This window comes from Dasypus novemcinctus, chromosome 11, assembly GCF_030445035.2.
Source record: "Dasypus novemcinctus isolate mDasNov1 chromosome 11, mDasNov1.1.hap2, whole genome shotgun sequence".
NCBI classification, from domain to species: domain Eukaryota; kingdom Metazoa; phylum Chordata; class Mammalia; order Cingulata; family Dasypodidae; genus Dasypus; species Dasypus novemcinctus.
Genome location: NC_080683.1, coordinates 32524929 through 32540836, shown reverse-complemented (window position 1 = coordinate 32540836; position 15908 = coordinate 32524929). Strand labels below are relative to the sequence as shown.

The 15908-nt window shown below is 34.2% G+C and overlaps 1 protein-coding gene and 1 pseudogene across 2 annotated transcripts in view; one reads left to right on the top strand and one right to left on the bottom strand.

Annotated features, from left to right (window-relative positions):
• The window catches only part of KHDRBS2 (KH RNA binding domain containing, signal transduction associated 2), a 679570-nt gene that overhangs the window by 161988 nt on the left and 501674 nt on the right, over positions 1–15908 (top strand). The gene's annotated exons all lie outside the window — the stretch shown is intronic.
• The window catches only part of LOC111759142 (protein FAM133B pseudogene), a 35277-nt pseudogene continuing 34478 nt past the window's right edge, over positions 15110–15908 (bottom strand).

Below are 15908 nucleotides of genomic sequence, written 5' to 3'. Positions count from 1 at the left end.
ACAGAATCCGAAAATCACATATATTAAATTTTTTAAAAAGCTGAAAGAAAATCAATCAAATGAGGTTTAGCGTATAGGGTCTCAGATAAAACAATGGGGAAAGAGTAGGAGCACATTTCAGATTGTGAGAGCACGCCAATTTGCAGGTGTTACCAGTTAGTCACTTCTTACATATGTCACCAAAGAGCCATGAGCTCTGCCTCAGGGAACAGGCTAAATGGCTGTGCATATAAAGTGGTTGGCAAGTGTTTTGCAAGTCAGAAACCAGGCATCTTGTGATTGCGGCTGCTCACTGTGGTGGAGAGGTTTAGCTAACTACTTAGGACTTATTACAATTGGTGATATTCTTAAACTGTAATCGAATTTCTAATATTTTTGCTGCAGGGGAGAAAAAACAAGGCCTTAACTTCGCAAAGCAATTTAAAGAAACCAAACTTATCAACTAAGCAAAAGCAAACAGTATTTGTTATGGTATGGTGATACAGAATGAATATTTCTTTCAATAATATATAATGTGTAAAGGCATATTTATTGTAGTGGAATGATACTGAATCTTCAGTTATAAGAAATTCCTCATAGTCAGAGGCTAATACGATCTGATTGGGAATGATTTAGCAAATTTGCCTGTTATTAAACTATACAATTTGAACAAAATCCTTCACCTGCCTTAGTTCCATTTTTCTTGTGTAAAGTATCGTTGACTAGAACACAAGATCTCTTAGACCAGGAGTTGACAAACTATGGTCTGTGGACCAAATCCATGGCCTATTTTGGTAAGTGAAGTTTTATTAGAACATAACCACATCCCATTTGTTTATGTTTTGTCTATGGCTGCTTCAGTGCTACAGTGGCATAGTTGAATAATTCTATTAGAGATATGTTGCCTACAAAGACAAAACTATTTATCTACAGGAAAAAAATGTCTGACTTCTGCCTTGGATCCTCCACTAATTTTCATACACAAAGAGGCCAAAACAAGAAAGCCGTGTCAATGTGGCTCAAAACTATTTACATCCCATTTTATGATACATGATTTCTGATATTGCTACTGGAATTTATGGGGATTCTCTAGAATTCCATTACAAGGGGAGCAAATTACTTTTTAAACAATCAATGGTATAATGGCAATAATAATACCATATTTTATGTTTCTACTAAACACGTTTCTAGAAACAGAATTTTAATAGTCAAAAAAGATTACCATGGTGACAGATTCACCATTTAAAATCAGGCTGAAACAATAGAACAATTCCCATCAATACATTTTGGTTACTTCTGGATATTTAGCTGTCAGCCATTAAAGCATGACTTCCAAATTTTAGCTGCAACGGGTCACGTATAGGGATGGTTAAGAGACAGTCTGGCCCCACTATGAGAACTTCTAATTCATTAGGACTTGAGCAAGGGAAGTAAGAATTTGCATTTTTAATAAGTCTCCAGGAGCTGCTAATGAGGCTGGTCAAGCAACCACACTTTGAGAACAACAACATAAATGTTCACTCAGTGATAAGAAACCAATGGGTATCCTACTTGACTTAATCAATTGTACATTTTTTAAAAGATTTATTTATTTATTTACCCTCCCCCCCCCCCCCCCCCCGCTCCAGTTGTCTGTTCTCTGTGTCTTTTTGCTGCGTCTTCTTTGTCCACTTCTGTTGTTGTCAGCAGCACAGGAATCTGTGTTTCTTTTTGTTGTGTCATCTTGTTGTTCAGCTCTCCATGTGTGCAGCACCATTCCTGGGCATGCTGCACCCTCCTTCGTGCTGGGTGACTCTCCTTACGGGGCACACTCCTTGTGCATGGGGCTCCCCTACGTGGGGGACACCCCTGCGTGGCATGGCACTCCTTGCACGCATCAGCACTGCACGTGGGCCAGCCCCACACAGGTCAAGGAGGCCCAGGCTTTGAACCGCGTACCTCCCATGTGGTAGACGGACGCCCTAACCACTGGGCCAAGTCTGCTTCCCATATACATTTTATCATAACAAAGATTTTGAATGGAAAATGAATTAGTCATTTAAACAAAAGAAAAAACTTTAAATCAACCATGAAGACAAGAATTTGAGCCCTGGCTCCTTCAAGTCAGTTTAGGTATCAGTTTTCTTATAGTTAAATGGTAAAGGTGAATTTCTGTCTCCCTTACTGGATTGTTTTAAAGTATTATTGACTAGTTCTGCAGTAAAAACATAAGGTATTTATATTTTTAAATAACAGTAATAAGAATATTTGTTTTCAGAGATTTCTTTATTTCACCAGAATATACTGGGTCATTCCATTGATTTCTATCTATAACTATCTGCTTCAGCTTTTCTTGACATCTTGTTAAAAAAAAGGTGCTATTCACATAACTAGTACCTTTCAAGTACTCATTCAAGAACTAATACTTAGTAAGTGATTCATTGAAAATGAGGTAATATACTAGACACCTTATATAAATGATACAGCTCCTGTTAGATCTTTATATCTACTCTTCACTGATTCCCTCTATTTTCTGGTCTGAGAGGCTGGCCCATATGCATAACATCAACGCACTTCTGTGGCTTCTGACTTCCTGTTGGATTTATCCAATTAGGACCCCCTCCAGGAGTTTAGACAGGAGAGAATGGAAATGGTAAGGAATCTGTTCTTCTGGTTCTTCCCTAGGAGATTCCATCAACCTGGTCATGGCTCTTCACAGTCGCTGGTCCTCTTGTGGTAGCCTTCTCTATAGGACTAGTTCATTTGCCACTAACCTCTTCCTCTCTCCTCTCTTTGGACCTGCTGTTGGTACTGCTCATGCTACTAGTCCCTATGAACCACTCTTGTCTTTGTAAGTAGTCCTTTTGTAAATAAGAACTCCTTGAACTATGGTAATTTCTGAGAATCTTTTTAGGATTCTGACTAATAATAGCATCTGGAAATTCCCTCAGGAATCAAATATTATTTTACCAGATTACAGATGAGGATTCTAAAGATGGAAAAAATTCCAGTGTCTAGATTCAAACTCAGTCCAACTCCCAAGTGTGCAGTCTTTCTGTTACCAGAGGTTCTCAAACTTTGATGCCACAAGGATTATTTGAGAATTTGTAAAACAATACTGATTAGTAAACTCCTCTATGAAAAATTCTGATTCTAGGATATGGGGTAAGGATTGGAACACTGCAACCTACCAACAGCACAGGTTTTTCTGGAAATAAAAGTGTTAATGATGGTGATCCTTTTACCTCTATCCATACCTCTACTAATTGACATTCATTGTGCTCCCCATGTGCTAGTTATCTTCATAAAAATCATAATGCAAAATGTACCATTGTTATCCTCCTTTTACAGATGAAAAAAACTGATAGAAAATTGCAGTAACCTGGCCCAGATTATATGCCTCAATTCAGTGACTCAAGTATCTGATTACATAGTCCATGCTCTTGAATATCACACTGCAGCTGGCCTTTGGACCATTTTTGGTGAACTGTATCACATTGCCAACTTAGTGCTTCTTCATTTTCTCATGATATCATATGTCTCTAGTTCCTCTTTATAGGGAACTATTCTACCATTATTATGGCCCAATACTGTATTTTTAATTACCTCCTCATGCTCAGTAGCATGGAATGAATGATAACACTTCTTTTTGGTTTTTATTAATTAGTTTTAATAGCCAGAGTTGTATACCTTCTAAGCATTGTTGGAATTAAAAAAATAACCTTAAGCAATAAAGTTAGTGCATTTTTTGTATTTAATAGTTATTCACAAATGTGTGTCTAGTGGATGAAAGATGCAAAGGAAGGGGCTTTGTTAGCTTAACATATATAAGGAATCTAATTATAAAGATAAATTCCCTCAGTTGTGAGATATCATATTAAACATTGAGAATATTACCTTCAGGTAATGACAGCAATTTAGTTTTATATTCCTGGTTCTCCAGAGCAGTATTTTCTTGAAACTCTAATTCTCAAATCAAACATTCTGTGATGAAGGAGAAATTCTATAGCTGCACTGTCCAATACAATTGTAGCTAGACTCCAGTGCCTACTGAGAACTTGAAATGTAGTTAGTGAGACTGAGAAACTGAATATTTTATGTCATTTGATTCAAATTAATTTAAATGTAAACAGTCACATGTGAGTACTGGCTGTCATTGTGTACAGTGTAGCTCTAGAATGCATATTCAACAATATTCTTTTGTCAATGCTCTTTAGTTGAGATATTTGAAGACTATTTAATGTAAACTATAGTAGTAATGCTTCAATATGTGTTCATCAATTGTAACAATTATACCACACTAATGAAAGCTTTTGTTAATGTGGGGAAGTGTGGGAGGAGGAGGGGCGGGGTCTATGGAAATCCCCTATATTTTTTATGTAACATTTTATGTAATCTAAAGCTTCTTTTTAAAAAAATACTATTATTGTGTTGTTTTTCAACTTGGAAAGTGTTAAAATATTTGCCATCAAAATTTAAAATATTAAGGTCTTCATCATTTATGGCTCTCTTTCTATTGCTGCTTTAATTTAATCCAGTGATAAAATATATACATGCTTCTGTATTCTGTGTCTCCTGACTTATTCTTTCTTATTCCTGCTATGTTTTTCATGACTGTATTTTTCCACCTTCAAACTTTCCTCTCTGTAGTTGTGATACATATTGTCAGTGTATTCCAATATTTGAGCAATTCCCCATGAAATCATGACATTTACTTATAAGAATGCAGTCCAATGTGTCTTCCATAAATCTTTAATCGAATGTATAACTTGTTGTGGGGTTTTAACTAAGTTGTAAACACAGGAAATTTAAAGCCATCATTTCATCCTGTTTTAATCCATAAAACATAGAAAAGTGGTTTTTATTTTATCCATCTGCAGCAAAACAGAGTAATTTGAACAAACCTGGAATAAATACATTAACTATGATACATATTTTTCAGTTGAGTCTGACATCCAACTTCATGAATAAAAAAGGGTCCTATTTATCATGCAGTAATAGTTACACACATATTTATCATGTCTATAAGTGAATAGATTACCTCGAAAAAATCTACTGTTACTATATAAGAATTGTATAATATAAAGTAACTATAATCATGTTACATATATAAGCAGAATGAAACTGCTTTAAAATCATCTTTGATTTATATCAGTCTGTGTCTTGACTGGGATGGGGATTAAAAATATTGAGGTACTTAATGTTTCCTTATACTTGTTTTCATATTGAGGAAGACAAGTTATTCTGTCATGCTTATAAATATCTATCTTAAAGATAATTTTAAAAACATATCTATCTTAAATTTATCAAGCTAAATGAAAAAAAAATTGATATAGTCCACTCACCATAATAAATTTGAAAAGCAATTATTTTAAGAGAATGTGTTACTTAAACACCTTGTCCATAAAAGAGAAGACTCTTCAAGATAGGAAGAAGGGAGACAGAGAGAGCCCTTTAAGATAAAATTTCACATATTTGGGAAAAATAGTGCCTACTTCCTAAAAATCATCTTTCACACATTTCCAGTAAAATATCTTTTAAGATACTTCCTTAAAGAAAAGCTTACATCATGAATTTCTGGACTGACAATCCATCTAGTTAGAAAATTACCAAACTCTTACAATCTAAAAGGCCAGTGGAAATAGAGTGAAAAATTCAATCACAGGAATATCCATTGGTAGTTGTCTGCCTTTCATTCAGTTAATATTTATTGAACTCCTACTATGAAGTAGATGTGTTATGGAAACAGTACAAGTCAGTTTACTAGATCCTCTGTTCCATCTCTGCTCCATATCCTCTGTTTAGAAGCTCAAGACCTGCACCAAACAGGTTAGATTGCTCTCTCTCTCCTGCATGGCTGCCAAGTTGGAGATAGCAAGCATGCTAAACCATTCTAACTGGCACCATTCTTTTCTCAGATAATGATGTGAAGACCTTATCTTGTTCCTTTTCTTAGTGTAACTTTAGTTTGGTAATTTTTCCTTCCCAGTGGTTCTTTGATTTGAAAACAAAACAATAGCAACAACAACAAAAATCCAGTTGTAATCTGATCAGGACCAAGTTAATCTGAAAGGACACTAAACTTCCCTGTGATAGCTCTCTGCATTATAAATAAATCTAAATTGTTTTCACTTATAAATTGGTTTCCTTACTTAATCATATTGACCCACGTATCTAAGTGTCAACAGTTTGTACAGGTTCCAATGATAACAAGGTGATAATATAAGTGTTATAATAAACTTCTGAAGTTAGCTTAAAAAAGTAGTTACATAAATTTTTGGTCAGGAAGTCTACTTCAAAACACTTTTGAGGCTTTAACTGCCATTCAAACAGTGTGGTAACTACTGTGGTAGGCAGAATAATTGGCCCCCAAATTGTCCACATCCTAATCCCTGGAACCCCTGAATATGTTAATTTATATGTCAAAGGGAAATTAAGATCGCAGATCTTAAAATAAGGAGATTATACTTGACTACTTGGGTGAGCCAAATATAATTACAAAGATCCTTGAAAAGTTAAAAGAATCTGTGAGTCATGAGAACCAGAGAGAGAGAGGCTGCATGAGAAAGACTCAGCCAAAACCTAAAGTCTCCTGCCTGGAAATGTGGAAACTGAAAAGGGAACAGATTCTCCCCTAGAGCCTCAGGAAGGGAAGCAGCCTTGTCAACACCTTGATTTTAGTCCAGAGAGAGAACTATTTTGGAATTCTGACCTCCAGAACTGTGAGATTAAAATATAGATTGTTTTAAGCCATAAATTTGTAGTATTTTGTTAAAAAAGGGATAGGGCACTAATACAGTGGCCAATATGAGGCTGTGTGATTTTAAACTACATTAATAATCTATGGCTAGTGTACATAGCAAGAGAGATAGTAATCCCATCATCTACGGACTTTGTTTGCATATATCTCTTTATTTACAGTGTCATAGCCTTCTCTGAACACTTTACATTAAGAAAGATGAAGAATTTATGAACATTGTCTAAATTGATGACAGAGAAATTTATAAATGTTATACCGGGCATGTTACTCCCCATCTTTGAAATCACTTTAGTATTTCCTAATGCCAACAGAATATATTTCAAGGCTTGAAATATGGTATGTGGTTGTCCCCAAATCCTCTAACATTCTGGGCTCCCCCTCGGCCATAAAATCCCAATCAGATGGCTCTATCTATCATTTTATGCTCTGTAGGAAAATGCCCTTCCCAGTATCTCCAGGATGTGCAGAAGGTTTATGGTCTTATGCCCAGACCACACTGTGGTGTCTTCATGGCTGTGGTTCAAATGCCAACCAATACATTTCTCTTTCATTGGCATAATTTGCTGCACATTAAACATCATTCTGATTTTGTAATTCACCCACTATGTCAATAACTCAAGGCTACTTTGGCCTTAATAATAGTAATAATGTCTTATACATAGAGTGCTTACCTTGTGTCAAGACCTAATTCTAAACATTTAACATAATAGTGGCTCATTTAATTCTCACCGCAACCCTATGAGGTTGCCACTTATAGTATCTCCATTTTACAGGTGTAGAAAATGGTACACAGAAAAATATGCCCAAGGTCACAGGAATTAAGGCATAGAAGCACAGTTTGAGCCTAATCTGAGTCTTGACTTCATGCTCTTAACCACAAATCTATACAAACACCTAATAATAACTGCCCTGGGGAAGACTATAGACTAGTAGGAGGTGACAGATCTCTAAGAACTTAAGTATGGGAAAGCTACTGATGCTCACTCAGACTTTTACAAGGTGACCTAAAAGAATAAATGAAAAAAATTGCTGATTCTACAAAAAGTGGTAAAGATATAAGAGAGAAACTGTTGTTTAAGTGTTTCTGATTACCTATAGTCAGTTGCTTCTCAGCACAACCCACAGTGCCTGGCAGATAATAGGTACGTAGTGATGGTTTGATTGAATAAGCAAATTAATTAGCTAGTCAGTGTATTGATCAAAGTGAATGAGAGACCCTACAGAAAATCATAACCAAAGTGTTGAAGGGATCTTGAAATGGTATAGAGAAACTAGAAATGTTAGGCTTAAAAGATAAAGGTAACCTTCTTAATAGTAGAAAATCCTTCAAATATTTGAGGACAGGATAGATTTGTTCTTTGTGGCTAAAGTGGGCAAAAATAGGAAAAATTAGTAGATATTACAACATAGCAAATTTTGACACAAGATAAAAAAATATCTAACAGTTCTTCTCATTTGCATTTTAATTTATAAAACATAAGAAACCTTAATGTAATAAAAACTTCAGTTCTTTTCAAATTGCATATATTTTAAATGATCAGTTCATAACCTATTACTATGTTAGTAAGGTTTTATAATAGTAATGAGTTTTTATTTGATCAATACAAAGAGAATTGGCCAGTTTTAAGTGTTTTATTTGTCTCTTAGAAGCTTAGCAATATTTTTAAAACTATATCTTATGTATGAGGAGTTTAATAATTTTGGTTTTTAAAAAATATATGCCCTATATATTGACAAATTGCTTGTTGTTCAAAACACCTATATATTTTATAAGGAAGCTCATAACAGCATTTAAAAATAATTGGAGGTCACAATTAAAAATGTGACAAATATTTCAGTTGCAATGTTTCCAAATTGTAATGTTGATCATATTTGCCTACAAAAAAAGTTCCCATGTTCAAGGTTATTTGTCAGAGAATATGCCTTCTTGTGTTGCCATCCAAAGATTTAAAACAAAAAAGTGAGACAAAATACCTAGAGTTCCTTTGAAAAACCGTGTTCCTAAAGGGTGCCAATACTTCAAGTAGAAGAAATATCGGCAACATGTAGAATCATTAAAATCTCTATTTTAAAGGCATTACGATGGCATGCACGCTAGTCATTATGCATATCTTTTGATTCTATTTAAATACACTTGTTTAGAATCTGAAATTGTATCAAGATAAGAAGGTTCACTCTTTGCCTTGTCCCTACTCTAAATCACACCAAGAGGAATCCTCTATTTAGGAGTTTGTGAGAGTAATGCAATAGATCCCTAACTACCATCTGTCCTCTTACTCTCTCATAATAAAGGCATTCCTTTTTGTGGGTCTTTCAATAGCAGAGGAAGGCTAATTTGACCAAAAAAAAAAAGACATAGGAGGAGGAAGGCACCAGTTAGTAAAGGGTGTGCATGTTCCCTAATTTATCAATTACCAGAGAAACTCATATATAAAGCTAAGGAAATATTGGTTGAAAGCTAAGGTGAGTTGCCTGTCTGAGTGGGGAACCATCAAAACAGCAGCCCCAGGAACCCTAAAAATGATAAATGAAGCCCAGGGAAATGGTTTGGTTCCAAGAAAGATTGGGAGAAGAAGAAAAGTATTTTACAGAAGATGTGTTCTTTTTAGGAAGGAAGCACAATGTGCCAGAGATAAATGAATGGTCATTGCTTTATTAAAATGTGCAGTCACCTTACTTGATGATTGTTAAGGGTAGGGTAGTAATGAATACTCTTGAACTCTGAATAGAAAGTTTATGAAATAGAGAAGCAGAGGGATGCAAAAGAAACCATAAAGACATCACATTTATAGGTAACAGACTAGACTTACATAAAACTATTTTTAGCCAAACTGAAGCCTCTGTGGATATTACAGTTTATATGAATATCACTATTTATTAGACTCTTAATATCAGTGCTAAAATTAACCCTAGTGGACCTTCTTTGTACTCATTGAATATATGTAATAGGCTCTGAATTACATACCCTGATGATGGGAATATATATATAAAGTTCAGTCCCTGTCCTTAAAAAGTAGATAGATTTAGAAGAAAGGGACAAACATGCAAATTAAAAGTTCCATCAAATGTGGTAGCTGTGGGGACACATAGGAAAGTAGTTCAGGAAAGGTTTCATAATCCTTATATTGAGCAATTTTCCATTGACCTAATAGGGAGACATTCCAGGAAGAAGGAAAAATGTGAATAAAGTCATGAAACAGGCTTACATAATAACAGGCTCTGTGTTTGTATAGACCCATAGCATAGCATGTAGTGCAAAGTGATGCAAGGTGAGAGGAAACCTAGAGAGAGTGGTAGACAAGACCCAGATCACACAAGGGCCTTGTATACATCCCTAAAAAGCTTGGAATTTATCGTACAAGTAATAAACAGCCATGGACAACTTCCATCTTGTAAGAAGTTGTATATACTTGAGACTGGTGCTCAAGATTGAGGTTCCAAGTAAATATTTACTGTGTGGCATTGAAACCAAGGAAGAAGAGAAGAAAGCCATTATCAGATCTCGGGGATGCCGACATTTTGAGTCCCCAAGTCTTTATAATACAGTCAAGTAAAAAGAAAATGGAAAAGTGTTCATCAAACCTAGCCGTATGGAAATCTCTCATAATCTTTGCTAAAGCAGTTTAAATGTGCACACGGAAAAGGTCAGGTACAAAGAAAATAAATCAACGAAACAGAGTGATAGTTTATTTTTTTCATCTACCCAGCATGTAAAAATGTCTCAAAAGGTAGTTGTTTTACAAGGAACATATGATATTTGTTTGAATCTTAAATGATAAATTGATAAATGCAAACAACAACAAAAAGGAACAGTGTTTATAAATGTTCACAGGATCCACACTAACTGATGTCAAGTAACATTATACGATTTGCAGACTTAAACAGAAGTATATGAAATATATCTCATTGAGTGGTGCTATCAGGAATAAGGTTCAAATGTTGTCTTATTTATGACCTAATAAGCCTTAAAGATTTAAACATAATTTTTGAGCAAATGTATTTTGTTGAGCAGTGAACATTACCAGAAACGATGGCATCAAATGTTTCTAATATCTTTGGGGTTTCACTATACTGTTGTAAAAAAAAAAAAAAACATAGGCAGTATTTAATGGGGCAGGATAAATTTGTGACATGTGTTAGAAATGTTTTAAAAATATCAGATTATCCTTAAATTATTCGATTATGCTGATGAAACTGATTGTGTTTAAAATGCATGCCAGCGCTACACTTGTGGACACTGGGTGTTTTAAGAATCTCTCAGAAAAAAGAATAAGGACAGATTGTATCATTAAAGTTTGAAAATAATCTCACAAAATAAGTTTTTTGCTATAAGGAGAAATAATTTCTTTGGAGTTTTGAAAGTTACTGTACTTTTATGTATCACTTGTAGAAAGCAAGCTAACATGCCGTGGTGGTTTGGAGCTGTTTGTGTCTCAGAAAAGCATATTCATGCAACTAATCCTCTCCTGTGGGTGTGAACCAATTATAAGTAGATTCTTTTGGTGAAGCTACTTCACTTAAGGTGTGATCTACGTCATTCAGTGTGGATCTTAATCCTGATACTGAGGTCCTTTGTAAATAGAATGAATAAGAGAGAAAGAAAAAGCCTAGAAACAAGAAGCTAAAAGCAGCAAAACTGAGAAAATACAGGAGAGACCAGCAGATACTGCCACATGGAGCCAAGGATCACTGGCAAGGATCACTTTGGGAAAAATGCATCACCTTGATGATGCCTTGATTTGGACATTTTCTCAACCTCTACCTGTAAGCTAATAAATTTCCACTGTATAAGCCAACTCATTTCATGGTATCTGCTTTAAACAACCTAGGAAACTAAAACACATACATAAACAGATTTTTTTCCCTATGATTTATTCTGTCATTCTATTTTTAGTGAAAGGCCATTTTGCAACTGTAAGATTAGCTAAATTTATGAAGAAGCTTAAGAGTTTGGGATTTGGCTTTCATCCTATCTTTGGCATGTTACTGTGTGACCTTGGAAAAGTCAGTTGATCTCTCCAAGCTTCAGTAAATCTTTTGTGAAATTGAGATAATAGGAGCACCTACATTCAGCAACATATTCTGATTCTAATATCAGGCATAGGAAGCCTGGGGTGAACTGGATTATTATTATGTAAAGGGTTGAGCAGAAAGAAAGAAAGATGTTATCATTTCACTCCCTCTCTATGGTCTTATGCAGTGGATACCCTTAATATGAAAATTCATTAATACCTTATATTTAAATCCATGTGTGCTTGGGGTAAAACTAACTTTTGATGGAAATCAGACAGCAGTCAGTTAATTTTGGAATGGAGAATTTACATACTCTTATGGATATTCTTTGTGGAAGAATTGTAGTGATTCAGAATTATTATTTTTTTTATTATAACAATTTCAACATGGGAGGGGTTAAGCATACCACCTGTATTGTCATTTGATATAATTGTCACACTTTCTCAGCACAAATTCTACAACTGAAAATGATTTCCCTCCTATTTGAACACATCGTTAATAACTAAATAAAACTAAAAACTTTATTCTTTAAATTTAAATAAAATAATATTCCAGCCTAAAAGCAGCAACTTCAAAGGTTGTAATCTCTTTTAAACTCCTAACCAAGCACCTTCTGATATTTAAACAAAGGCCTCAAACTGGAAGTGTCTAGAGAGAGATAAAATTCCACTTCTACCTCTCGAACTTAGGTTTGACTGATAGGAAAATACGGTGTGATTTTAACAAAGGTGGCCAAAATGTCAACTGTTAGAAAATCCTAATAGGGAAAACAGACATTTTCTAGTACATCTGCTGACTTCCCTGTGCTAAGACAGGAAATTGAACTAAAATGGTATTCAGAATTTAGGACATTATATTCTTGCCAATTGTTTTTATAAATAATAAAAATTAGTTTTAAAATAAGGCAAATACAATTGATAAAAATGTTTGCTTCAATTTTTTGTAGGGAAATGCCAGATATTTATAGATTTTAAATGGAAAACTGGAAGTTTTTAAAGTGTGAAACCTATTACTAAAGTCTGAGTAGCCATTCTGACTTCATTTTTCTGAAGCAAGTCTATTGTTCTCCATAAAATGAAAGAAAATTAGGCAACAGGCTTTTTAGTACATCATGATTGAAGGAAATGAGACTGTACCCTGGATAAAATAATTTCAAGACACTTTTATGCTACTGAAAACACCTAAATATACTTAGGGTAACTGAAGGAATCCAAAACAAAACCATAAAGAAGTAACACTGGTATAAAGTCAATTTTTCTGTCCCAACCCAAGCTGTCTATTACCTTGATGCGGTTACCCTGGCATCAATATCCAAATAACACACATGTGTTATAAAATTGATGAAATTCAGGAAAAAGGGTGTATTAATGGGGGAGAAAGTAAAAAAGATGTTATTAACTCACTTGTAGTAATTTTGGAATGAACATAACAATTAATAACATACACTGTCTTCTTTTTCTATACTCTACTGGAGATTTTTATGGTTACAATAAATAATGGAAAGGGTGTTTTTCCCAGACAATTGACACTAGAAGGAATATATATATATATTTTGCTAGATCACCTTCTTCTCTATTCTTACTCAAAATGTATGCTGGACCAGTCTGCAAGGCTACAATATTCGTATTACTAGCAAAACTGATTTACAAATATCCTGATAAACTTCATCTCTTATCATTTTCAAGAACAATTCTTAGAAATTTTATTTTGTAAAAGTGTCCCTCAAATTTGCTATGCCCTCAAGAGCATATATAAAAGTATGAAACCCTAAGTGTAAAATTTAAATAAATTTACTAAGGAATGTGTTATTTTTATAGCTAAAAACTTGGGGACAAAACTCATCTATTACTTAACATATAGAAGTGTTTTATATTGTTATAACTATACTCATGATCCAAAGAGAGCTGGTTAGAACACAGCTATTTTTCAGTAAAATAGCTATTTATTTAATCTCTTGACATGGCAAAATGTTTAGTGCATATATCACTATAATTAGCACACCCTCTGTAACAGGCATAATTGTACATCAAATTAATATTTCATGAAACTTGATTATATAAAAATGTAGAGTGAAAGTAATTTATCAATTCATTTTAACATTACTAGTAAACTATTCAGTGGAGATAGGAGGCACAAAGTTTTAGCAAAGTATGACACAGGAAGAGCAATAATGTATTTCTCACTTAAATTTAACTTCTCATAGTTTGTTATTAATATGCAAACAAAAGAAACTTTTAAAACATATTTACTAAGATTCTGGCAATAGCTTTATGTAACAAGACACAGCATAACAGGTCTGCCACTCAACTTGTTTAAGTCTCAGCTTCAATATAAAGTTATTTAAAATACATATATATAAAACCTACTTTTTACATGCTAAATATCTCGACAAATATGCCATTAAATACAGTAATGAACTTAAGATAGCAGGAGTAAAGAAGTTATAAAAACTAAACATTGAAGCCTTTTAAACAAAGTTCATACAAAAATTTTTAACTATACTGGTTACATAAAATCTTCCTGACTAGTTAAAACCTAACAATATAAAACATGCATTTTAGAAACTTTCAGCCATCTAGTTAAAGTACAGTCAAAATTAAATCATGTGACATAACACATTGTAATATGCTAAAAAATATTCAAAATTTAAGTGGAGATAAATTCCAGAATTTGGGGGCTTTCTCATGCTGCACAGAAACATTTCTCTGGTTCATTCAAGGCAACATAAGGCAGAGTCTAAGGATGTCACTAAGTTCAGTAAATGGTGAGATGCGGGTATCCAGCTCTGACCTCCCCAGGAAGCATGGCTCCTGCATCCACAAAAACAGGATGTGTGAAGATCAAAGGCACACCATTCTGCTAGTTAAAGAGATAGCAAACCACCCCACCCCGCCCCACCCTAAACATTCCTTCCCCGGGTAAATAAATAGTATACAAGGGGGAAAAATTAAAATACCCTTATTTCCAGTTAGGATTTTGTAATATCAATATAATCGCTACTTCAAAATGCTAACTAAAGCTCTCTGGATATTTCTGATAACTTCTTAAAGATGTATTCAGATTCAATTTCTATTTATTTATAATTATGTAATTTTGTAAAAAATATTCACTTTATCCCCAAATATCTGAACTACTAGTACGACTGCAGTATAGTATCTCCCAGAGCTATTACACATTGAAAGAGAGAAGAAGAAAAAAAAATGATGTTCAAGAAGGGGCCTTTTCACACAGTGTCATCTGAGTGGCTACTGGAAAATCTAGGAATAATTCTAAAAACAAGAAAATCATACATTTTAATAAATATGTCATAATTTTCACAGTTGAAATTTCCTTAGACACTGCACTGTCTTTATAAGGGAATCCTTATTTTACTTAATGTTATGGAGAATCAGGACTTGAACTAGCCTCCTTTTTCTTCTTCCTATTGTGTTTCTTATGCTTTTTTTTTTCTGTTTCTTTTTCTCATTCTTCACTGCTTTTCTTCTTTGCTCATACCTCCTCAATATAATCGCTTCTGAGAAGAACTCAGATGCAAAAGGTTATTCTTCAGGATACATCTTTCTTTATTGCTGAGTCCTTTATTGTCCTTTTCTTTTTGTGTTGAATTCTTTGACTTCTTTTTCCTTTTTAAACTATCCTTACTGTCTAATTTAGTTTCTGACATGGAACTTTCCAAAGATTTATGTGAATGTTCCTTCTTTTTCTTTCTCCCTTTTCCTTGTTTCTATCCTCATCTTCAGAATCTGAAGAACTGCTGGAAGAATTAGAGCTTGATGAGAAAGAAGATGAATACCTACCAGATTTCTTTTCTTTTTGCTTTCTCCGTCTCTTTTTGGATGAATTCTCGCTTCCACTTAATAATTTCTCCTTGTGCTTTTCTAGTTCTTTCTTCCATTTCTCATTCATTTTTTTTTCAAATTCAGCTAAAGCCTTGGAGCCTTTCTTTTTCTTTTCTAGATGCTCTTTAACGTCTTCCCAGGTGGGTCTTAGTCAATTCATATAATCTTGTATTGTTGGCCCTGATGACTGATTTGGACCTCTTGATCTGGCCATTGCTTTCAGGTTCATAGGCCACTCGATTGTCCCACTTCCCTGTGGTGCCTGATGGCTCTCGAAGCTCATGGTCAGAAGCTGAGGGAGACTAGCTTCACAATTATTTTAATATTCCAACTGAATC